We start from the raw sequence: 23758 nt of genomic DNA, 5'->3' as shown, positions 1-23758 counted from the left end.
GTAGACAGTAGTGGCAAAGTCAGCAAGTTATAATATCTGTGATCATGATAAGCCGGCTCGTGATGAGACCTCTTATTCTTTGAGATATAGTGTTTTCTTGGATTGTCTCTCTGGATGCTGCGATTTTCCTTAGCAGGGAGGAAGTCATTGTTTTTCCTTAAGAAAGCTCTGGACGACAATAATAGAGTTTTAAGAACAGCAGTTTTGCAGAGAATAGCTATTTTGCTATCGATGATACTTTTCATAGCATTGGCATAAAACAATTTTTGCCAAAAGTTACTCTCATCCCAGGTTTCTTTGTGAAGTTTGAAACTAACATCATATTCAGGTTAAAGTTAACTCTATTTGTCAATAATAAAAGTCAGATTTTTCGAAAAGTTTTGCTATTTATACAAGTGAAATCAAAATCTGATACAGAAATGGTATGTTTCTTCATGAATACTATTTATGATCATTCACAACCAGCCCTATTTATGAAAAAAAAATGAAAACTAACATGAAAATTTAAAACTATCCTACAAAAACAGAAGGATGACCTTCTATGGGAAATACATTTTGAGGATTTGTCCGTTTACGGGCAGAGAATCTCTTCTGCCTGTCAAGTCCTGCAACACAAAAGTCGACGGGCCTATGACTTCTACGATTTGAAAAGGACCAAGCCATAGCTTCTGGAATTTCGTATGTTTGCCCTTTTCTTCGTGAGCCTTATCCCACTTCAAAACTAAATCACCCATCTGGAAGTTTTTTCTGGTTTTTATGTTCGAATCAAAAGAGGATTTTATCAGCGCTTGGTGGTGAGCATGGGTTTTCTTGGCCTGTTCTTGTCGTTCTTCTAACTTGATTACCTCCATTTGCCTTAGTTGTAAGGGAGAAGTAGGTACTTCATCAATGTGTTGTACTAAGGACAAAGAGGGAATGAGTAAGTGAGTAGGAAGAACAGCTTCTCTCCCGTAAACCAAATTAAAGGGAGAAGTCCCGATAGAGGCTTTCTTGGTAATTCTGTCTATCCATAAGGTGTTTACCAGCGCTTTGTGCCAATTCTTTTGGTTTTGGTCAACTGTCTTTTTGATAATCCTGATTAGGTTCTTGTTCGTTGATTCAGCCAACCCATTACCTTGCGGATAGTAGTTGGCAGAATACTTCAGTTTGAACCCTCTTTTGAGTGCGAACTCAGTCATGGTATTTCCAGAAAAATATGAGGCGTTATCAAATATTAAGGCCATTGGCAATCCAAACCTAGTAATGATACACTGATCTATGAATTCAACAATGTTTTCAGAATTAGCTGTCTTGAGAGGAACTGCCTCTACCCATTTAGTAAAATAGTCGGTTGCAGTGAGGATATACCTATGTTGTTTAGAGGAGTGAGGAACGATCTCACCTATTATGTCCAGGCCCCATTGGCTGAATGGTTGTTCGATGTTAACTGGCTGCAGTGGCATGGATGACTTCTTTTGTCTTCCTGCAGCAGTTTGGCAGACTTGGCATTTTCTCACGTGATTGTACGAGTCTTTGAACAGCGTGGGCCAGTAGTATCCTGCACGTAAGATCTTGTGTGCGTGGCTTCTCCAGCATAGTGTCCACCTGCTGGTCCATCGTGGAGTTCCTGCAAAACCTTTTCGGCTTCAGTTTTCTCAAGACATCTAAGAAGCACAGAATCATAGTTTCTTTTAAATAAGACATCATTTACGAGCTGGTATTGTTTAGCTTTTAACCTCAGGGCTCTCTTTTTTATGTGATCCAGGTGAAATGGAGCATATCCGCTCTTTAGGAAATAAATGATGTCGGCATAAAATGATTCTGCGTCGTTTAGGCTTACCTCATACGCGTGTACCTCTTCAGGTGACTCTTCGGGGATTTGCGATGCTCCAACTAACATCTTGCAGAAGCCTTGGCCTCTTACGATGTGTGCCGGCTTGATTTCCAGGTCGTATTCTTGCAAGGCGGTGATCCAATTCGCTCTCTTTTCGCCCACGTCTTTCTGAATCAGGAGGTTTCTTACCGCCGGGAATGGTACTATGACCTTGGTATGGGCCTTTAGCAAGAAGGGTCTGAAATATTTGACTGCTTTAAAGACGGCATATGCCTATTTTTCGACGTCGGAATATTTCAGCTCAGCACCTTGTAAGTTTGAGCTAAAGAATGCGATTAGGGCTTCTGCCTTTTCTTTGTTTGCCTGGGTCAAGATCGCAGCATAAGAATGCTCTGAGGCAAACGTGTATAAGACAAATGGTTCTGAAAAATTTGGGGTTGCTAGGGATGGAGCGTCGATGATGGCTTGTTTGATTAAGTTAAACGCTTCGTGCTCGTCTAGACCCCATTTAAAGTTTGAATTCTTTTTTATCATTTTTTGTAAAGGAGAAATAATACGTGAAAAATCTGGGACAAATCTTTTCACAAAATTGATCTGTCCTAGGAAAGATTGCATGGTCTTTTTGTTATGGGGCATGGATATCTCGAAAATTTCTTTGATTCTGGCAGATTCGATGTGAATGCCCGATTTGGACACTATGAATCCTAGCAATTTTCCTTCACTCAACGCGAAAAAAGATTTCTTCGGGTTAAGCGAGATTCCATACCTTAAACATCTTTGAAAGATTTGCTTCAAATCTCTGAGATGGTCGCTTCGTTTTTTGGAGTACACACTTATATCATCTAGGTAAATCACTACTGATTTATTGATTAACCCTTTGAACGCAATATCCATAGCTCTTTGAAAAGTAGCGCTGGCGTTGATCAGACCGAACGGCATCTTTCGATACGCGTAGGTACCCCATTTAGTTCGGAAGGTGGTTTTTAGCTGATCGTCTGGGTGTACCAGTACTTGATTATATCCTGAAAATCCATCCAGGAAAGACATCAATTCTGAGCCTGCTACAGCCTGTAATATTTGCTCCATAGGTGGGAGGGGAAAATTGTCCTTCTGACAGGCTTTGTTGAGATTCCGGAAGTCGATGCAGATTCTAATATCTCCGTTTTTCTTCCTAACAGGTACCATATTGGATACCCATTTGGAATGTCTGACCGGAAAAATTATTCTGGCTCTCAACAACTTATTCAGCTCAGTTTTTATCTGATTTTCCAGGTTGGGGTGAATTTTTCTGAGCTTCTGTTGGACGGGTTTCTCGTTGTCGATCATAGGGATAGTGTGCTGAATGATAGAAGGGTTATAAGTTTTCAGCTCATCGTAGTTCTAGGAAAAGACGTTCTTGTACTGTCGTAGAAGACGGATGTATGCTGATTTTTCTTCAGGAGCTAGGCCTTGGCCTAGATTGACGTTTCGGGGTTTCTCATCGGTTCCTAAGTTCACTGATTCGTAGTTCAGAGTTGAACTGTAAAGTTTGGCGTTAGCTGACCTTTTGTTACACTAAAAAATGTCACCTTGACTACTTACAGTTAGTATGGCTCAAATCAACAGTCATGCTACCCTCTTAGGCAAGTCTCATGCCTCTGTTATCCATCTCAAACTCAAAGAAGAGAGAAAGTCTTGTAAAAACTATGTTTATCTCTGGGGTCGCAGGTTCTCTCTAGCCTTACCTGCGGGGACGCTGACCATGTTCACAAAATCTGCGTCCATGGACGCTCTGTATGTTAAGGGACAGGTGCGTCCCTCTGTAAAAGGCAAAATGCGCGAGTTTTATCTTGAAAAAGTTACTTGTGGTTACTTCTAGAACATTCTAGAGGTCGGTTTGATGAAATGGATGCGCCTCCAGTTGGTTCATGTATCTCTATTAGGGGGAACTTATCCCATCAATAAGGGAGCTATCCCACCCATAGAGGGGGATGATCCCATTGATAGTGGACCTGAATAACCTCTTTACAGCACTATAAATAAAGGCATTGAGCCAGAGGGAGAGGAGGTTGGAGCTATACATTTTCTTTGGGTAAATGCTGCAGGATTTAGGTCTTCCATTAGAGCCTTTGTGAGGAGAGATTGTCTTTACTTGATTCTACTTGGGAGAGGGTGAGCTTTGTCAAAGTAGAGGAAAACCCTTGATGGACCCTGGGAGGAACTTGCACAACACCAAGGCCAGGTTGTAAGAGTTTCTTTGTTTCGTTATTAATACAAACTGGTTTATTTTTCTCAATAGCTTGTGTTAATGAGTTATTTCATGTGTTCCTTGGTCTGCATGTTGAATATATGTTTTATTATATGAAATGCAAGTGCTTGGTAATTGTTTGATTGTTTGTGGTTGCAGGAATTGACTTGAAGGAGGAGCTCATCCGGATCGTCAAGAACGGACTTCAACAACAGCGTTTTGGAATAAGGTAAGCCTAAACACTTGTAGTTTTCATGTTGTAAAAGGTGTATTTAGAGAAAGATCACTCCATTTTGTCTTGTTTGTCATTAGAATGTCTTAGACTTCTAGGAAGGTCAGTCGTGTCCGCACCCTTGACAAATTCCGTGTGACAAATTGGCGACTCCGCTGGGGAATCCATTAATGAGAGAGTCTTTTCCTTTATATGAACTTTGCTTTGAGAAAATCATTTTTATTTTCTGGTTTTTGACTGTGAGAATTAGTATTTGGGTGGCTTAGCTTTAGATTTAGTTAGATTTGGTTTTTCTTCATTTTTCCAGAAGGACGCACTCTCTGAGTACTGCACAGTGCGTCTTTGGACGCGCTGTTGCCGTTTGCACAGAGCGGGGCCGCACCTGTGACAACGGGTTGCCTGCGTCTTCCTGTAAAACTTAAGAAAATTCCATTTTTGCTTTAAATTGCTTTTAGATTTTGATTTTTCCTTAGTGTTTTCTGCCCAGATCCTTTAGTACCCTGTCAAGAATTTTCACCTGAACTTGTTTTGTGAGCTTTGAGTGTTTTAGTGGTTTTCAACGAAGTTTAGACCTAGGGTTTGATTTTTGGATAGGCTTTGTAGTGACTTTGATAGTAGAAAGTTGTCCAGCCTTAGATCTCTCTGGTTAGTCAACCTTCTTAGAAGTCGGGCCTGTCGTAAAGTCTCCTTGTGTGAGCAACTTGCCATTTGAGTTGTTTTGGGTCAAATTTCGAATTGCTTGTTTATAAAGTATTGATTTCCATTTTACAAAAAGAACAAAAAGATTAGAGTTTTGTTTTGACTAGTTTTTGGTTCTGCAATAAGCTAGTCCTTGATTTGATTGTGATCAAGTAAAACACCTTAGAAATAATCATTGTTAGTTTTGGCCTCGTTAAGATTGCTTAGAGTAAATTTGCCTTTAGTTTGCTTATGAGTGCATTTTCATAGATTTTAAGAGTTGTTAAGATTGATTTTTGGTTATATTAGATTTATTTGCTTTATTAAAAGAAAAATACAAAAACATCTTCTTAAAAAGTCTTGTTTCAAGTAGCTTTTTGTTTTTGAAAGAAGAAAAGAGTTTTTTCGTGCATGTAAAGAGAGGTTATGTTTTTATGCTTGGAAAAGAAAAACGAATTGTTTCTTTGATTGTCTTCAATTAAGAAGTTGCTTTTATAAAGATTGCATTCTCTCAACTTTTTAGTTAAGCAATTCATCGAAAAAGTAAAGTAGTGGATAAATCATTCTAGGTGCATTTTGTAGTGGTTTCGAGTCGAGTCAACACACCACTGGTTTCACTTCCATCACCTTTTGACTTAAGAAACAACCTTAAAAGTAACGCTTAAATTAAAATCAATCTAGTAATCTTTATTTTTCTAGGGCTCTGAAGCACCAACATAGCTTAGGCTAGGGTCTTGGAGTAGGTGAGTACTTAACTCTCCAAGACTACAAAACCAAACAGATAGTCTATCTTGAGTAGAACAAATCCAATTGTTTCAGTTACATTCTGGGAAAGCTCCTCTTAAAGGAGAAGCACGAGCTCGTGTCCGAACCAGTGAGGGGATCATTCCTCCCTCGTTGGGAACGACGCCAGGCAGTACGTATTACAAACGGTAAACCTCGGATTAACCATTGTCGAGGAGCCAGGGGTCACTTATCGGTAAACCTTGGATTGTTGTCAAGGAGCCGGTAAGGGGATTGGAGCTTGCTACTCTGCCCTTGCGTGCTGTCGGAGTTTAGACTGTTCCCCCAGGTGTAATTGTTGTGATTGGTAACCTTAGTGGCCATAATATCTAGGATTCTACCCAAGGTGACGGTGGAGGGAAGGTCCCACTGTACCTGGAGCAGACGTCGGTTATACTCACTTGGATTTTCTGGGGGGTTCGCTTCACTTCGAGACGGTTAAAGTGGAGGAACTTGTCCAGTCTATTCATTAAGCAGGTTGCCGGGGTAACTGTTCCACCCGCCATTTCTGTACTGAATCCTGCGAGGTTGGGCCTAATCACCAACTAGCGCTTTTGGTCCGGAAGACTACTGTTTGTGTGTGGTTTGACGCTCTAGATTATTTAGGCGTGTGCTTCAAATTTGTTTGGTTCTTTAGAAGACTTTAGGTGGTTTGATTTGAAATTTTTACTTTGTTTTCGTGTGTTGTAGTTAAAATCTTTAATTGTGGCGGAATTACCGAGAAGTCCCGTCGAATTGCGGGCCAGTCTCCTGAAGTTGTTTCTGTGGCCGAATTGTTGAGAAGATCCCGTAGACTTAGGGGATCCCCTCCTCGAGACGACCCAGGTAATTTAGAAGGGTTAAAGGTCCTTGTAACTCCTCCTAGTGGCAGTAGAGTAGGTTCACCTGAAGAAGGAGAATCTTCCTTGGTAGTCCATCCAGATTACCAAAGTTTAGAAACAGGTTACAATCCCGAAGCTGTTACAGTTTCCGAGCTTGCTGGTAGTTTTTCATCTGCCAGTGAAACAGGCGAAGAACCTGAAATTTCCGAACCTGTTACTCCAACTCCTAGTGTTCCTGATTCACCAAGAATAGAAAGAATTATCACCGAAAATCTTCCTGTTGGATTAATTGCTATAGAAGAACTTGTTCCAGAGGAAGAAATAGGCGTTTCTGATTCTGAAGATCTAATTACCCTTGATCTAAGGGAGCGTGAATCCATCTTTTACAGTCCTCCTAGAAGTGAATCTTGGTACCTTGCATTAACCAATTTTTTAGACAACTCAGTAGGTTTTTCTACACCTCGTACTCCTTTTCCACCTAGAGGAATTCATTCTCCTGTAAATATGTCTGGTCAGTCATCTGTGTTTTCACAAAGTCCTGAATCATTTTTACATGGCGGTCCTTCTGTTCCTACTGGGTATCAATCACTTTCTGGTACCTTTGCGGGAGCATCTCCTCAACCCATTGATCATGGGTTATTAGTTGGAAACAGTGGTAATGTACCATTGAGTATAGGTGACGTTTATATGATGTCAGGTTCAACTCCCATTAACCAACCTCAAGGTGGCCAATTACCGCCTGGGGGGCAACCTTCGTTAATGCCTGGGGGGCAACCTCAAGGTACTTCATTCGTGACTGGGGGGCAACCTCAAGGGTATCAACCCCAAGGGTATCAACCCCAGCCTCAATATGTACCCCAAAGTCAACCTCAGTATCAATATCAACCTCAAGGATGGCAACCTCAAGGATGGCAACCCCAAGGGTATCAACCCCAAGGGTATCAACCTCAAGGATACCAACCTCAAGGTCAAGGTCAACCCCAGTATTCGTATTTACCTCAAGGTTATCAACCTACGGGTCAATACCCTGGTCAAGGTTATCAACCACCTCAAGGGCAATCATATGGGACTGCACCTTACAGTTATCAACCCTATCCTCAATACGGCTATGGATCTCAGTATCCTCAACCTGTTACGAGTCAATACCCTGGAATGTTAACATGGGATCCGTCACAGGGTCAACAGATGTCGCAACCAAGTATACAGTCGGTACCTCAAGCAGGACAACCTGCAGTTCCTGGTCCACCCCAGCAACCGCAACCTGTCCAGTCAAGTGTTCAGACCCCTGTAACTTCCGTAGTTACTCAGCCGCCAATTGCACCTGGTACTCCACCTCACACGGCTGCAGCAACTACCGCTTCATCTACCATGCTTACTTCTGGAGTATCGGCAGCTCCGGTTTCTACTGTCCCTGTAACCACTCCTCAGACATCTGTACCGTTGTCTGGACCCACGGTTCAAACCACAGTCCAGATGCCTGCAGGCCAACCTGGTACAAGTACGGTTGTTACTACTCAACCTCAATTTGTTCAACCTCCGTACCAGGGACAGTATCAACCTGGGCAAGCTGCCCAACAACCGGTTTACCAGTATCAACCGTATCCTGGGTACACTTATCAACAACCTCAGCAACCCCAGTATGGTCCGGTTAATCCTGGTTTTCCAGGAGGATATAATATCCCAAATGCGACTCCTGTTCCTAGTTATCCTCCTCCTGGGGCTGGTATTGTGACTCAAAATTTTAGAGATCCTAACCGGCAGTTACCGTTTATTGCGACTTTAGATTTACCCGACTTGACGCGCCTAACGAACGATCCAATTCAATATCTTCAGTTCTGGCCGCCAATGCCAAATAAGTTGCCCAGCGATATACCCAAGTTCGAAGGTAAGTCTGGAGAGGATCCGTCTAATCACGTGATGACTTACCACCTCTGGTGTGCATCAAATTCCATCTCAGATGATTCCATCCGCTTACGTCTTTTCCAGCGTACACTCATTGGTCTCGCAGCCAAGTGGTACATTGAGTTACCACGGGCCTCTTTTTACAACTTTAGCCAGTTAGCTACCTCGTTCTTAACTCATTTTCAGTTACCAGTCAGATACGATAATGGTACAGAATTATTAACTTCGCTAAAACAATCGACATCCACGTACATTTCTGATCACATCCATGAGTGGAGACGTCGAAGAAGATTAGTGAAAGTTTTTATCCCGGACCAAATCTTAGCTGAATGGTTTGTCAAATCATTATTACCAAGAATTACTGAAGATGTAGCTAAGGCCGGAGTAGTTACTGAGGAGCAAGTCATTGCTCAGGCACAATACCTTGACTTAGTTTACACTCAGTCGGGTACGTTACACGAGAAAATTCCGGATCTTCCAAAGTCAAACCAAATCGCTGCTGCTCCTTCGGGATCTCATGCCGCTGATGGTATGATTGGTATCGTGACTACGAAGAGTAAGAAGAAGTCTTCCAAGGCCTCCAATACTCCAATTATCACTTTGCCTGATTCTCCGACAGGAGAGTCTTCTCCTCCTGAACTTACCGCCGACATTCACGCTGTAGAGTCATCTACGGCCAAATCAAAAAACGGTGGAAAGAAGAAAGGAAAGAAGAAGGCTAAAGCAGACAAGGCTCCAAAGGAGAAAACGGAAAAGTCGGAAACCAATGACGAAAAACGCAAACCTCGATATCCTTGTCTCATTTGTGAAGAAGATCATTTTACGAGAGACTGCCCTCATCGGGCCGAGGTAGTGAAAATAGTCAAAGGTTCTCCCACTCCTGCTGTGTTAAAAAATCCATTTCCAGAGCAGGAGAATAAGATGATAGGTTCTTCTTCGAATGCCAGTGAAGAACCCATTTTGATGATGTCTCATGTCAGGATTGCGACTCGATCGCAAGATTATGGTAGTAAGGCTCCTGTTGATGGTAAGGAAGCAGAATCTTCTCACTCTAACCCATCAACCTCAGCTCCTGGTTCCGATCCACTACAGATCGAAAAACCTAACCCAGACTTAGTGATTAAGCCGCCCGCCAAGGGTGTACTTCGAAGGTCTGCTTTCAATCCACATGCGAGAGCAGCCCAGAATTACAACATTGTTGAAGACTTAGCTGTTTCACCTTCAGCAATGTCGGCACTCGAAGTGCTGCAATCATGTCCAGCGCAACGAAAATTGCTTTTGTCGGCTATCGGAGCTGTCGATGTTCAGGACCCGAACCTAATGATCTTTGATCTAGAAAATAGTACACCGCGTCTCCCCCATCAAATGGCTTTCCAAATTCCAGTGATAGTCAAAAACAGGCCTATTCATCGGACTGTGATTGATGAGGGAGCTTCTACGTGTATTATGTCGATTCAATGTTGGAGATCGCTTGGTTCTCCTTCGTTGAACCAATCCCCCACCATCCTTAAGGCCTTTGATGGCCGTGGGTTCCGTCCGTTTGGTATTCTACAAGAATTGCCTATAGGGGTCGAAGGTAAAACCGTTAGTCTGGATGTGGAAGTGGTTGATGCCCCTCTAGACTACAACCTTCTTTTGGGTCGAAGTTGGTCATATGCTATGACAGCGGTCGTTTCATCGGTCTTCAGAGTCATTAAGTTTCCACATAACGGTAAGATCGTGACTATTGATCAGCTGACATACTTTTCATCCGACCCAACCTCTTCAGAAACTATCCAGCATGTTGGTAAAACGACAATCCCTTATAGGGACATTGGTGTAGGTTTAGTTAAGGATTCCGGTTTACTGGGAACTTTTCCTCTCCCTCCACTCAATGCAGACCCTTCGTTTGCAACAATTCATATGATCACGTCAGAAAACATTATTTATGATGATCCTTGGTATGTTCCATCTGACTCTGAGCTAGACTCACTCGGTGATGTTATGCCGTTGAGTCCGTATGAGATTGCTTATGAAGCTCTTATGTCTTTTACCGACTTTCATTCAACCGAAACCGACCAAATGAATGTGGTCAGTGAAGAGTCACTTTTCACCTCACCCTTAGAACGGATAACGTTTCCCGAAGAAGTGTCATCTGACGAACAACTTCGCGAAATCCTAAGTGTAGATGATCTACCATGGGAAGATCTCCATCACAGATCTTCGTTTTTACCTAAGGATGATGCATTTGAAAATGATTTTTCATCTATCTTTACCGCTGAATATGTCAAAGACGCTCAGGATCCAACGAAACATTCTGATTCAGAGCTGAATTTAGGGAATATTTCTCGTACTATTCCCATTGATATTTCAGTGAAGCCCGGAATCGAGGAGAACATTCATATAGGTGCCGCATGTACTGAAGAAGAAATCCAAACTTACAAGGCCCTATTCCAAGAATTCCGCGACGTGTTTGCCTGGTCTTACGAGGAAATGCCAGGAATTGATCCTGCCATTGTTGTTCATGAAATCAAAACCTACCCGGATGCTAAACCCATTCGGCAACGGTTGCGTCAGATTCACCCTCGAAAAGCGGCTGCGATTAAAGCAGAAGTCGAAAAGCTGTTGAAAGCAGGTTTCATTTATCCGATCCCGTTAACGGATTGGGTATCGAATATTGTTCCCGTCAATAAAAAACAAGGAACAATAAGAATCTGTATCGACTATAGGGATATCAATCGAGCTTGTCCAAAAGACAACTATCCTACGCCTTATATCGATCAAATTATTGATGATTGTGCCGGAAGTGAGATGTTTTCCTTCATGGATGGTTTCTCAGGCTATAATCAAATCAATATTCTACCTGCCGATCAACCAAAAACGGCATTCATTTGTCCATGGGGGACATTTGCTTATTGCAAATTACCTTTTGGGCTTAAGAATGCCGGCGCTACTTTTCAACGGGCGATGTCTTATGCATTTCATGACATCAAGCACATTGTGCAACCCTATCTCGATGATTTGCCTGCTCATTCTTTACATCGAGCTGATCACCTTGTCCACCTACGAGCAATCTTTATGAGGTGTAGGCATTATCGAATTCGGTTGAATCCCCACAAGTGTGTTTTCTGTATAGAAACAGGTCGATTGCTGGGATTTGTTGTTTCAAAAGCCGGCATTCGCGTCGATCCCTCGAAAGTCGAGGCTATCATCAAATTGCCTCCTCCTTCGAGTTTGCGCCAACTCCAAAGTTTGCAAGGGAAAGCGAACTTTTTACGCCGATTCATCCCAAACTACGCCGAGGTCACTAAAGGTTTTACACGGTTGTTGAAACAGAACGCACAATTCTTTTGGGACGAGATTGCCCAACAATCTTTTGATGCACTGAAACACGCGTTGACCCATGCACCGTTATTGCATCCTCCCAACTACAACCAGGACTACTTCTTATACCTCGCAGCTTCGCATTCCACCATTGGAATGGTGTTAGTTCAAGAAGATGAATTCAAAGCAGAGCATGTGATATATTATCTTAGTAGAACCTTAAATCCCACTGAGTTAAAATATTCGCATGTGGAGAAATTGGCCCTGGCAGCCGTTCAAGCTGTCCAGCGTTTTCGTCACTACATTCTTCTCCGCAAAACTACAGTTATTTCGGATTGCAACCCTATGATTTATATTTTGACAAAACAACTGCTAGGGGGCAAGTACTCTAAATGGATTGTTATCCTGCAAGAGTTCGACTTGGAGTTCGAGAAGTCCAAGTCTAAGAAATCTTTAGTTTTTGCGGAATTGATGTGTGATTTCCCGAGTGCTGACACAGAGACTGTGGCAGAGGAGTCCATTGCGGACGAATCTTTGTTTCTTATTAGCACTTTAGATCCGTGGTATGGGGATATAATCATCTATCTCCAAACCCAAACCTTTCGGCCTGAAGCTTCCAAGGAAGACCGTCGAAAAATTCGGTTTCGATCCCAGCAATACAGAATTATTGGAGATACACTTTATCGCCGGGGGCAGACTTAGTTTTTCGACGTTGTTTAACTCACGAAGAGGCTGAGAGAGTTTTGAATGATTGTCACTCTGGAGCATGTGGCGGTCATATGTCTGGGTATGCCACAGCTCAGAAGGTGTTGCGCGCTGGCTATTTCTGGCCGTCTATGTTTAAAGATTGTATCCTTGCCGTCAGAACATGCCACAACTGTCAAGTGTTTGATCGAAAGATGCGCGCTCCACCTGCTCCTCTCCACCCTATAATTGCCGCTGGTCCATTCGCCAAATGGGGCATTGACTTTATTACTTGTAACCCTCACTCGGCCGGGGGGCATGCGTATATCATCCTCGCGGTTGATTATTTTACAAAATGGGCCGAGGCGATGCCTACATTCGACGCAAGCGGCAAGACAGCTGCAGTTTTCGTATTCAATCATATCATAACTAGGTTTGGTGTCCCACAAGCAATCATTACTGACCATGGGAGCCATTTTCGAAACGTCATGATGACTGAGCTTACAAGCCAGCTTGGTTTGCGCCACGATAGCTCTACTCCTTATTATCCGCAAGCCAACGGTTTGGTTGAGTCAATCAACAAAGTTCTAGTCATCATGATTCGACGGATCATTGGTATCCATCGAACGAATTGGCATAACATGTTATTTTCGGCGCTATGGGCATATCGAACTTCAGTGAAAAATTCAACAGGTTTCACCCCTTTCCAGCTAGTTTATGGCTTAGAAGCTGTGTTACCTATTGAATGCGAAATCCCATCACTTCAAATGGCTGTCGAATTACTTCCAGCTACTTCCGAAGAGGAGAAACGGTTATTATACTTGGCTAAATTAGATGAGACTCGACGTGACGCTACTTTAGCTATCGAGACTCACGCGAAACGAATGAAAGCTCAGTACGATAAAAATGTAACCCCTCGAAGTTTTTCGGAAGGAGACCTAGTACTATTATATGATCAAGCTAACGATAAGCTAGGTGCCGGAAAATTCGTTCCCATGTGGCATGGGCCCTACATTGTAAAGCGAAAGCTAGCAAAAGGGGCTTATGAGTTAGTTGATTTTGATGGGGACTCTTTGGGTAAACCCAGAAATGGACTTTACCTAAAGAGGTATTATGCTTAAAATGATGGGTATGGAGAAATTTTTAGATAGGTTAGATTTCCTTTCTAGCTAGCAAGTGTGTTAGTTTAGTCAGTGTGCTTAGCTTAGCGAGTGTGGTTTTTCGTCATTATTCTGGCTTATCTTGGTTTTACTCTTGATATTGTAGATGTCGACGCCTCTCCAAACATACATTGGATTTGCTGATGGTGCTTGTCGTAATACACGGAATATCTCTTCCGCAGCTTGGGTTATCTATTCGCCCTCTGACGAGTTAGTTTCTATGCATGGGGTAAGCCTCGGTCAAACAACGAATAACATTGCAGAATACAGTGCAGTGGTTGAATTATTATCCGAATCTATTTCATTTGGAATTCGACGTTTGATAGTGAGGTTAGATTCTGAACTTGTTGTATTACAGCTTAATAGAGTTTATGCCATTAGAAATCCTGTGTTATTAAGGTTGTTTTTGAGAGTGCGTCTCTTGGAACGTGAATTTGATTACATTGAATATCAACATATTCCAAGGTCTTTGAATACATTAGCAGATGCAATTGCTTCTCGAGTGTTGGACAGACATTTATAATAATCATGCAAGTAAATTTAAAAACATTTCATCATACATGTTAAACAAGATAAGCCGGTAATAGTGATATATATATAGATAGAAGTGTGTCAAAAAATATATACATCGTCTTCGATCATAGGTTGAAAACACCTTATGATCGGCAAAATGATAGTACAAAAAGTCAAAAATGTCACATGTGACTACAAAAGTGACTAGTCAATCACTGGTGGTGCTCTCTGTACGACACCACTGCGCGGGCTACCTTACGCAAAAATCTCCTAAACGGTCCAGGGACCGCGACTACGAAGCGCTGAAGCCTGATAGGAATGTCGTCCATAGTAGTCTCAGGTATATCTGCCGTGAGACGCTCTAGATCATGCTCCAACTCAGCTAGTACTTCTGCTGCCGCATCCTGTGGGGCCGGTACCGGTGCAGCTGGATGTAGTCTATCATAAGGCCGGAGGTTGGCTGGACGCTGTGGACCAACATCTGCATTTTGAAAAATTTTACTATTAGTTTTGAGACGATATATATAAAAAATACAAAAAATACATAACTAGAAAACTTGTGAAAATAAAAGTACCTCTGTCGTCCCATTGTTCTCCCTGTGGAAGAACCATGTCCGGATCACCTCTGAAATCCATTCCGGCATACGGAAAGTCCTGTATCACAAAAAGCTGGCCCTCTAACCAGTCAAAATAACTATCTGAGAATCGAACTACTGTCGCGCCCTCGTCAGGATGCCGGGCCATCACCGCAACCCATCGTATCAGCTTTGGCTGCCGAGGACCCAAGATATCAACAGTGAGTTGCTGAGGGATCAGCATTGGAATTCTCTCCAAGGCAAAGCTCACGACTATAGGCCCATATCCAAAAGTCTTTAGTCGTCCGTTCTTTGCCTTGGTCAGTTGGCTCTTCATATGAGCCGACACAGCTTCACACCAGTTGAAAATGGTGCCTTGGTAACAGTCAATTGCCATCCGCATTTGGGATCCGGAAGCAATGTGTAAAGCGGCCGCGCCGCAAATTCTGGTAACCGTGAACGCTATGACTTTGAGTTCCGGTAGAGTGATGTGTTTTATCTCTATGCCTTTTGAATGGTGAGCCCCACGTGTGCACCAATCCTCGCGGAGACTATCAAGGGATTGGCCACCCGGCCTAGTCCCCGCAAGACTGAGTTGCTCACCTCTGTTTGGCAAGCCAGTGAGAAAGTATACATCCGAGGGCTCTATCTCGAGCTGGTGCCCTCCTATGTAAAAGCATTGTTCTTGAACGTTCCATCGCTCAACCAGCCATTCCAAGAATCTTACCTGGCCCCTCATGCCCGGTATGGTCCAATATTTGTATAATCCGCATGCTCTTAGGGCATCCAGGGAAGGTTGATGATTTATTGCAGCTTCATCTTCCTCTACATGCTCTCTTTCTCTCCAGTCTAACATGATTAATGCCCTGCATATCAAAAATAGCAATTAGAAATTGATTTGGGAATTTTTGGTGGTTTTTTGAGAGAGTTGGGGTTTTGAAATGCGCGTTTCTCGGAAGACGCACCCCGGCTTTGTAGCACAGGGCGCCCGGACGCAGCTGGCCTGAAGGCGGGCTGCGTCTTCCGACCGTTTTCCCGTATGAGAAAAAGTCGGGGGACGCAGGTCACCCGAAGGGCACCTGCGTCCGCCGAGAGGCGCATTCCAAAACCAAAACCCCCCCAAAAAATGAAACTAAGACCTAAAAATTGATTCTAAACGGATAGAAATGCAGAGTAGGATGTGTAAAATACCTGGATGAGACGGCGTTCGATTCCGACGGTCAGATTTTCCGCAGCGACCACGGGAAGTTTCTTGTCAAAAGCTCCTTTTTCAACCTCAACAGTGAAACGGTAAAAATGACATGGTAAAAGGTCTTTTTATAGGTTTTTTGGATGAATTAGTTCATTTTTTACCATGAAAAGATGTTTTTGAATGTATTTTTGCCTATTTTAAACAGGTATGAGTAATGTGTTGCTTTTGTGCAGGACAAAGGGATTTCGAGGGAAATTGTAATTTTTCACAAACAAAAATATCAGAGTCATCTTTTAAGCCCTTTTCTGACTCCTAAAACATGAAAAGATCGCCGAGTGTTTCTTTTACACTCGTTAAAACGGAATTAAAAGACGGTCCCCTTTTAGCTCTTTTCTGACCGCAAAATCAGGAAAAGATTGCCGGGTTTTTGTCGTTTCAAACTCGATAAGGAAATAAAACGACGTGTCCTTGATCGCTTTTTACTTTTCAGGTCAACGACACTATTATGAAAGTACTCCTTGGTCGCAAGATCAAGCGGTTCCCCCAGGTATTATTTTATACTTTTTCGGGCTTGAGGGACACAAATATACGAAAAAGTTCAACGTGGAGTCTCCTTTAGTTTTTTCAGACTCTCTAAAATTGAAAAACGCCGAGTTTCTCCTATACTGGGCTCGTTAAACTTTTACAGTAGAGGACCTGTTCAATTACAAACAGGAACGAACCACTCCTTCCTAGGGTTCGAATTTAAACTAGGTTGGACTCGTCCGAAGGATGAGCTTATAATCAAGCATATGTTATCCTCCTCAAGCTTGTTAAAAATAAAGAGGTACTTGCCAGAAATGGTGGGGGAAAAGAGAGAAGAATGAACCTGTTTGTCACCTTTTGTCTCAAAAGAAACTTTATTACCGCTCTTGAACACGACACTTTTCATTCACCTGGGTTGGGAAATCTTTTACCTCACAGTTGACCAAACCACTTTGAAAGTCTTTAACCGGGTTCCGGGGATTAACTTTGAGTTATTCGTCACCAAGCCATCTGTTGTGTCGTTATGTGTTCAAGAGGTCTGCAAGCAAAACTTTCATCTGCAAAATACTTGTCATCCATTTGACCATCCCTGAGTCAGTCCTTACAGCAACATTTCTTCAACTTGAACAATGATTTCGTGTTGCGGGCTTGCCTGCAACGGGTCGCTTTCTATCGACATCGACACATTATCTAGAAAGATGACTTAGGAATCGACAGTACCTTGAAGTCTGCATGCATCAATGGCAGGTTTCTCGCCTTTGACGTCAGTTTACATCATTGACTTTCGATCAAAGGATTCCGTGAAGTGTTCGACATCAAAACATCTATTCACATTTCACGGGTTGTGCTTGGTACTTTGAGAACCATTGACATTACTGGTGGTCTCTCTCATGCTTGTTAACAGTTTACATCATCGACTGGTAATCAAGTGGTTTCTAACATGTTCGACATCGAATCATTTAATCACATGGCTAGAATCGTACCAATTCGGGAAGTAGAAGTGAAGACCCTGGATCTAGTTTCTACCATCCAGGCTGCGAGGAGTTTTGTATTCATTATCTATGTAGACTAATCATAAACAGATGGCTGCGTCCATACTGTGTCTACAAAAGTCTATAAAAATGATGTACTGCAAGATCATTCCTGTATCAGAATAGTTAGTCCATTAGTTAAAGTTTTGAATCTGAGTATGGGAATGCCTACCTCAGTGATGATATAATCTTATCCATGTATTTTGTGTTGAAAATTGCAGGTTCCAACCAGGCCATCCACAAGACAATCCTTGAAATGATAAAGCGCTTCACCCTTCCTAGAATTACAAAACCCTACTCTATTCCAGGCTTCGCACTTTAGGGGGCAATCTGTTACACTAAAAAATGTCACCTTGACTACTTACAGTTAGTATGGCTCAAATCAACAGTCATGCTACCCTCTTAGGCAAGTCTCATGCCTCTGTTATCCATCTCAAACTCAAAGAAGAGAGAAAGTCTTGTAAAAACTATGTTTATCTCTGGGGTCGCAGGTTCTCTCTAGCCTTACCTGCGGGGACGCTGACCATGTTCACAAAATCTGCGTCCATGGACGCTCTGTATGTTAAGGGACAGGTGCGTCCCTCTGTAAAAGGCAAAATGCGCGAGTTTTATCTTGAAAAAGTTACTTGTGGTTACTTCTAGAACATTCTAGAGGTCGGTTTGATGAAATGGATGCGCCTCCAGTTGGTTCATGTATCTCTATTAAGGGGGAACTTATCCCATCAATAAGGGAGCTATCCCACCCATAGAGGGGGATGATCCCATTGATAGTGGACCTGAATAACCTCTTTACAGCACTATAAATAAAGACATTGAGCCAGAGGGAGAGGAGGTTGGAGCTATACATTTTCTTTGGGTAAATGCTGCAGGATTTAGGTCTTCCATTAGAGCCTTTGTGAGGAGAGATTGTCTTTACTTGATTCTACTTGGAAGAGGGTGAGCTTTGTCAAAGTAGAGGAAAACCCTTGATGGACCCTGGGAGGAACTTGCACAACACCAAGGCCAGGTTGTAAGAGTTTCTTTGTTTCGTTATTAATACAAACTGGTTTATTTTTCTCAATAGCTTGTGTTAATGAGTTATTTCATGTGTTCCTTGGTCTGCATGTTGAATATATGTTTTATTATATGAAATGCAAGTGCTTGGTAATTGTTTGATTGTTTGTGGTTGCAGGAATTGACTTGAAGGAGGAGCTCATCCGGATCGTCAAGAACGGACTTCAACAATAGCGTTTTGGAATAAGGTAAGCCTAAACACTTGTAGTTTTCATGTTGTAAAAGGTGTATTTAGAGAAAGATCACTCCATTTTGTCTTGTTTGTCATTAGAACGTCTTAGACTTCTAGGAAGGTCAGTCGTGTCCGCACCCTTGACAAATTCCGTGTGACACCTTTTGAACCGGCTTTTTAAGTCGTACAAATCTTCTAATTTGACCACTGATTTGGGTATAGCGTTATCAGTGCCACTTTGTTGTATTTGGTGGTCATGACAGTCCTCGTCGATTATCTGGTTTGAGTAGGATCCTTCAGAGGTAAGGAAACTTACGATGTCTGGGTCGTCGTTGAATACTCTCCAGTTGGTGATGTTGTTAGGGATAGACGGTTTAAAAAATAATTCTATCGAAAACCTATCTGGACTAAAGTCTTCGGAGGGAATGAGTCTGGAGGCTACGTTTGCTAGCAGGTCTGCGCTTGCATTGTGAAGTCTTGGGATTGATGAAATATTAAATGCTGTAAAATGCGCAGTGAGATCTTGCACTAAAGATTGGTAGTGCTTTAAATGACTAGACAGGCAGTGTATGGTGTTACGTACCTGTTTGACGACGATCTCGGAATCTCCAAAGACTTGAAGATATTTGACGTTGGAGCCGATTGCTTTGTATAGGCCTTGCACCAAGGCTTTGTATTCCGCTATGTTGTTCGTGCAATCGAACTCTAGTTTGCATGTGGGCATGGTCTTATTTCCGTCTGGGCTAATCAAGACACATCCTGCTCCCGCTCCCTCGTTGGACTTAGAGCCATCAAAATATAATTTCCAAAATAAAGAAGTATTTACAGGGTTATCTAAGAAACTAACACATTTTGAATCATCAGTCTGGTAAAAGTTTTCTACTTGGGACACGACTGAATTTTCTAAATATGGTGATATGTGAGCATTGAAATTTCCAAGGAAAGAGTCTACCGAATAGTTGCCTATGATGCTGCTGTTGTATGCTATGGCTTCGTTCTCTCCCTCCAGGTCCGTCACTATGTACTTTTGGTGCAGTTCGCGTTCAACCTTTATTTGATTTGGCTTCCCGTTGAAGGGTAACCACATGTGCGACCAGTCAGTCGAAAAATATCCGTGGAGCTTCTCGGACCAATCCCTGCAAAGAATTAGACCATAAAATTCAGGGATGTCAGCAACTAGAATATCGATGACCTGGCATACCTTGGGGTTGGACGATAGTCTTATGTTCACTTGATTTAGTTCGCCTATCACTTCGACTTGTGATCGATCAAGTTGAACTATGCGTACTGCGGATTTTTGCGGTTGAACATTAAGTCTGGCACATATTGACTTGGGTAGAATATTGGTTGAAGCGCCAGAATCAACCAAGCAGTTATGCACGTTTATGTTAAAGATCTCGTAAGTGAGGAGGAAAGGGGGAGTGTGAGATCTAGACCTCCCTCCAATCAAAGCGATGTCATTTGGATCGATTTTATTGATCGCGTTGATTGGGGGTCTTCTCGTACAGGGTGATATTAGCCCTAGTTTTCTTCATGTCGTCGATGATGTTATACTCCATTTCATCCGACACTATTGGTGTCTTTGATGGAGGCGGTTGTTCTGATTGGACTGGGCTAAATGAGGTCGCTTTAGGGGTTGTCTTCTTTGTTGCGACCTTTTCTTTTGCTGGAGGGCTTGCGCCCTTCTGTTTTGGGGTAGTCTAGGGAGGATCAAGTTGATTTCTGCTTCTTGTACTAACCGGAAGTGCTTCTTGATCTTCCTCTTTTGGGAGGATGAAATCCCACATCCCTTGTAGTTCCACCACTTCTTCATCGTCGGTATGCGTTTCAATGGTGTTCTCTTCTTCTTCTTCTTCAGATTCCACGTTAGAGACCACGCTGGGTGGCTTTGTCTCCATAGGAGGATTCCTCTTAAAACTCCTAAAAGGATTTCTTGGGGACGATTCTGCTACTTGTTTCCTGATATCAATCATCTCATTTGACATGGCCTTTAATACCTTTTGTAATCCTTCCATGTCGAAAGGATCCTTCGTTTGCTTCTTCTTGGTTTCTTCTTTGAAAGAGATTTTCTTAGATTTACGCTCTTCGATTGTAGATCTCTTTTCTAGGGCTACTACGCGTCTTTTGACTGCCAATGCCTCAGCCAAGTTTTCGACTAAGGTTGTCTTGCTTGCCCTATCTACGAAGATGGCCAAGTTTGAAGGTAAGGCGGTGATGTACCATTCGCATCTTACTTCCTCACTGGGTTGAGAAGCAACGGGGATTTTATTGAGGATCTTGTTGAACCGTAAGTTAAAATCTTTAATGGGTTCCCGAGCCTCAGCTTTAAGATTGGACAGATCGTTGATTAGTGTCGCTGTCGATCTATCATCGCCGAATTTGGTGAGAAATTGATTTTGAAAAATATCCCAGCTGGTGATAGATCCGGAGGGTAGCGAAAAGTACCATGACCCGGCCGTCCCTTGCATCGTATAGGGGAAGAGTCGGACCACAGCGTCTTCGTTGGTAACTCCGTTGAGATTAACAGAAAGCATGAAATTATTGATATGTTCTTCAGCTAGCATTCCAGTTTCTGGATTGAACTTTGGTAACCACTTCTCGGGATGGGCAGGTATTGGACTCAGGGGTGGAGGCATTAAAATCGCCCCAGGGTTGTTCCATGGAGATTGTGCCATCACTGGGTTGCTGGTTAGTAAAAGTGTAGAAGATGATCTTTGAGGTTGAGAAGATAGAGAAGTTATGATCTTTGACGATTGTGGAGGAAGAGTTGCGGAAGATGGATGAGTGATTTGAGGTGGAGATGTGGGTGGTCGACTTCGCGGAGAGGGAGTTGAAATGGATGAGGTGGATGAAAGAGTCTCTCTGTCAGACTCTTGAAATGCTTTCCTTGCTCTTTTTCTAGTGGGGAGAGGGATTTCGGTTGGCTGAATGCCAAACTATTCACTCTTCAATCGGGTCAGGGGATGAGCAGGGTTGTATTGCGAAGTCAAGCTGCCTTTAGATTTATCAGATTTCTGGTTAAAAATAGAGAATCCCTGGAGTTTACGGATCAAGGTTTGAACTTCAGGGGGATCGACAATAAGTTGTTCTGATGTATATGGATGTATAGCAGCAGTGGATGTCCGAGCGACTTCCAGTTCCGAGTTTAGTCGTATTGGGGAAGTCGGGGAAGTTGGTGAGGGTGATTTGCTCTTAGAATGGTATTTGGGTTTTGAATTATGTGCCATTCATAGCTGTGGCCCTCCTTCTAGTGCCAGAAATGTTGAGGGCCCCGAGGTCGGGTCAACAACAAGGGGGATACCCACCCGGTCCGGAACCTGGTTGGCGGCTCCTTGCCCGTTTGGAGTAGCGGGTCCGACTGGGGGTAATGGGACCAGTTTCCCAATGTGATGGGTGTGTGTGTGTGCGTAGAGTCTGATGGTATTAATCTAAGGAAAGGGGGGAGGGGAATTCTTCTAATCTAGTCTTAATTCTAACTGCTAAATGAACTCTATGCTAATGTAATCTAATGAAGAAAAATACATCTAATCTACGCTAACCCGGGGTGTTTTCTTTTGTTATGCGATCCAGAAAGATTTCTAACAGCAGCCGGTAATAAAGATCATTCAACTGATATCAGAATATAAATCGATAAAGATAAACCATTCTGCATAAGAAGTTAGGCAGAGTAGTTGTGAACAGCATATCGCATAATCAGTTTTCTATATGTTAAACATAAATAAATGACCCCACTGTACAGAAGTGCCAAATGGTAATGCAGACATTCATGCAATAACATACAAAGAACTCAGCCACATATCACTTTAGGAATACTAGCAGAATCTAGCCAAGAGATAAAAGTACCATTTATGACTAACTTCACTAATAAACTTCAAGTAACAATGATTTATTTCTACTTGTTCTAACATCTGCTAAGAGTACAGAAGTGCAACATCAGTAACAGATATTAAAATGCAAACATAAATAAATCTCGATCCATCCATTCATCAAAAACCTCCTCTGAGGGTGCAGAAGTGCATGTTCTGAGGATAAGTTTTTTGACAGATTTCCGGACCCTTCTCCAAAAACCATGAGAAGGGTTAAATACTACTAACTAATCAATCTTAATTACATGAAATTAGGGAATCGGCCTCAAATGACCGCCCTTTTACTAAAAGCAACTTTATTTCTAAACTTAAAATCTAATTTCTGACCGTTTCTGTATATTCTCTTTAGTGTTGTCAACAGTGTAATGCTTTCCTGGGAAGAGTCGGCTAGCCGCCTTCTTGTTTCACTCGGGAGATAAAGGTGGAAATAGCAGGAGCTGGCACTTCCTTCCGGCAGACCAGAAGATATTTTCGAAAACTTTTCTCTAGCTGGGTGTATTCGCCGCGTGTATACTTAGCGTGTCCCAGTTTCTTCTCGATCTGATTTTGTTGTTGCCGTTTTCGGTTTCCGGTCGTGCGAATGACTGAGTGGGTTAGGAGTCGTGCTGTATGGGCAAGTCCCTGTGTCGAGAATTTCTTCCGTTCTTTGTTCTAGGTTTTCCTGAAGCGTCCTTCTTCACTTGCGTTTCTCTTTTTGCTTTACTCGGTCTGAGCTTTAGGATCTTTTCTGAACATGCTGCTTTTGTGCGCCTTTGACTCTGAGTCCTGGATAGTCTAATTTCATCAGTGCTGGTTGGCTGATAGCCTGGAATCCACGGTTCTGCTTTATGCGGCATCCGTTTGCGGAGGCATTCTCTCTCTGCTATCTGATTGGCGCTTTCCTCTTTCCCTCAGATGTTTCCTGCATATAAACTTATATCAGTTGCGTGTCTTGCAGTTTACGCAAAGGGGAAGTGAAATGAAAAGACTTGACGTGAAAGCATTAATCTCTAATGAATGCATAATTCTGACATTCATCATAACTTGACTCTTCGATAAATGTAACGCAATCATTCCTAGATACTTAAGCATGCGGTTATTAAATTCTTTCAAGGCGCGTGCTTAATGCATGGGTCTATCGTGTGATAAGTATTTTCAGGTCGCAGGTCGCAGATCGCAGATCACTGCCATCGCGGATCGCAAATCGCTGCCATCGCAGATCGCAAATCGCTGCCATCGCAGATCGCAA

At 42.6% G+C, this 23758-nt stretch overlaps 1 pseudogene; it reads right to left on the bottom strand.

The window, feature by feature from the left end:
- Positions 1 to 23366, bottom strand: part of LOC149160407 (protein RRC1 pseudogene) — a 44390-nt pseudogene extending 21024 nt beyond the window's left edge.
- Between the last annotated feature and the right edge of the window lie 392 nt (positions 23367 to 23758).

Source organism: Pinus tabuliformis, chromosome 5_2, assembly GCF_031772625.1.
Source record: "Pinus tabuliformis cultivar Carrire ecotype Pingquan chromosome 5_2, CPIR1, whole genome shotgun sequence".
NCBI classification, from domain to species: Eukaryota; Viridiplantae; Streptophyta; class Pinopsida; order Pinales; family Pinaceae; genus Pinus; species Pinus tabuliformis.
Note: the sequence above shows the minus strand (reverse complement) of the source record. Positions and strands in the feature narration are given on the sequence as shown.